At 39.8% G+C, this 2425-nt stretch overlaps 1 pseudogene; it reads left to right on the forward strand.

Moving 5' to 3' along the window:
- Positions 1–1928: 1928 nt before the first annotated feature.
- LOC128099582 (immunoglobulin kappa variable 1-39-like) lies at positions 1929–2425 on the forward strand (annotated as a pseudogene).

Below are 2425 nucleotides of genomic sequence, written 5' to 3' on the forward strand. Positions count from 1 at the left end.
CCCACTCCTTCTCATATTCTTCACCCTCACTCTCTTCACACTTTATAAATGCCCCCCCTTTACGTAACCCACTGAATCCAGTTTGTACTTCCGTTATACACATTGGTGTGAGACTAACCTACCAGGGGCCAACCCCTAAAGAAAACTGATTCTCTCCACTCTAACAAACTTATTATAATTTTTTAAAAGATGCAAAGCAGGTCTCAAAAACATAGGAAAACTAAAGTAACATTACATTCGGTTTGACCTGAGGAGCTCTAATAATGACCAGTCTTAGAAAGCATGCCAACTGTAACAGTAGTGGCATGAAAAATCATGCAATAACCAAATACTTTCTGATTGGAATTAAGGCCAATTAGGTAAGACAAAACCAATACTTGACACAATCATGAGGCGAGAACCTATAGCTAGAAAAGTCATAGATCCTATGATAGGAATTGTAAATGAAGACACTTGGGCAAAGTAGTGAACAAAATAGACAACAAACACCGCAGTAAAGAAACCTTGTTCCTTAGTAACAGTGCCTTCCCAAGAAAGTATATAAAAGAGTGCGGGTAACTAATGATTACAATTTTGTAACTTGGTCAAGACCTGAAAGAATAAATCCAAATTTTTTTTCATACCTTAATCAATGGAAAACAATTTCTTAGAAAGTAAAAGTTTTCTTTATACTCATGGCCACTCTTTTATGGTTGATGTATGTTTAGTACCAGGAGCAGGAAAACTCATTTCTATTTGCCTATTTTGATACTAGAAGAGCTTCAATTCAATATCATTAATTTTAGGGCTGAACCTGACAGAAATAAATTATAAAGTCCTAGTCTTGTGAAAGCTGCTAACATTGAAAACTGCTAGGGAACACAAGTTGATAGTCATTCATGCCTAACAGACAGACAGTCCTGAAATGCTCAAGACATCTGAGAATATGGCATTTAAAATGTTTAATAAAAAAGCTTTTCATGAGACAGAGACATGCTGGCTCCTGGCAGGTCCATTATTTCCTCCAAAGAAGATGGATGGGCACAGAAAAACCTGTGCCTGAAGCTTGCTCCAGAGTGGCAACACCAGCCACTGAGCAAAAATTGCCTTTCACCTCAACTGCTGCCAGGGCACTCTTTAGACCATGGACAACAGGACTCTGGGGAATCCATTGCCTCACCTTTGCCTAGACAAGGTAGTCTGGTCCTCCCCACAAGTTCCTACCCCACAACTATTGGATCTGCTGAGGCCTCACAGGCCTAGGACTGGCAGCTGAAGACTGATGTTGTTGCCCTGAGACCTCTGCCCTCAATGATCATGGAAGACACTGGGATGACTGTCTAGGTAGCCAACAAGAAACTTTCCATCTCTTTCAATTGCCAACTCAATGTAGCTTTAAAATCCTATTAAATAAGCATTATTTTTAAATTCTATCTTTTCTATTCCTAGCAAATATGGTTGCCAGACATGAAACTGACTAAAAATGGTGACAATCCAAAATGGAATCATGCCATATGGTTCCTTTAAAGTAAATCCATGCATAGATTTTTAATTATCAATTATTTGGCTGAGTTAAAGATTTAATAGTCCCTCCTCTGTTGTATATTCATTGTCAGTCAGATATTTGTCTATATTACCATTAATATATATTTGAAATATATTATTCCAAAAAGAGCTTATGTATAGTAGAAATTTTCAAAGAAAACTCCAAAATATCATTTATATAATTTTAAAATAAAAAAATGAATTCTCCATAGGAATATGTGTGGTCTGACCATGGGCATCTGGAGACTCAGAACTTGTACTCAGTTACTGAGATAAGCAAGTCTTGCAGCTGTGCCCACACTAACTGGTTCCCAGTGATTTGCATGCACTCAGTGCACAGCCTTGAGGACTTCTTCATTTACCAGTCACACCCTGTGCAGTTGTCAGTGCAGTCAGGACTCAGCATGGACATGAGGGCCCCTGCTCAGCTCCTTGGGATCCTGCTGCTCTGGTTTCCAGGTAAAAAAATGACTAAAATGGGAATTTCACTGTTACACTGTGATTAGTGTTGACTGGCATTTGGGAGAGGTCCATTCATAACATGTTTAACTATGCATTTATTATGTCTCCATTCCTAGGTGCCCGATGTGACATCCAGATGACCCAGTCTCCATCCTCCTTGCCTGCATCTCTGTGAGACAGGGTCACCATCACTTGCCGGGCCAGTGAGGACATTTACAGTAATTTAAACTGGTACCAGCAGAAACCAGGAAAATCTCCTAAGCCCCTGATCTACGGTGCATCCAACCGGGAAGATGGGATCCCATCGAGGTTCAGTGGTAGTGGATCTGGAACAGATTATTCCCTCACCATTGGCAGCCTGGAGTCTGAAGACATTGCAAATTATTACTGTCAACAAGGTTTTAGTACCCCTCCCACAGTGATACAAATAATAGCATAA

The sequence above is a fragment of the Peromyscus californicus genome, unplaced genomic scaffold, assembly GCF_007827085.1.
Source record: "Peromyscus californicus insignis strain IS unplaced genomic scaffold, ASM782708v3 Scaffold_6__1_contigs__length_162567912, whole genome shotgun sequence".
Classification (NCBI taxonomy): domain Eukaryota; kingdom Metazoa; phylum Chordata; class Mammalia; order Rodentia; family Cricetidae; genus Peromyscus; species Peromyscus californicus.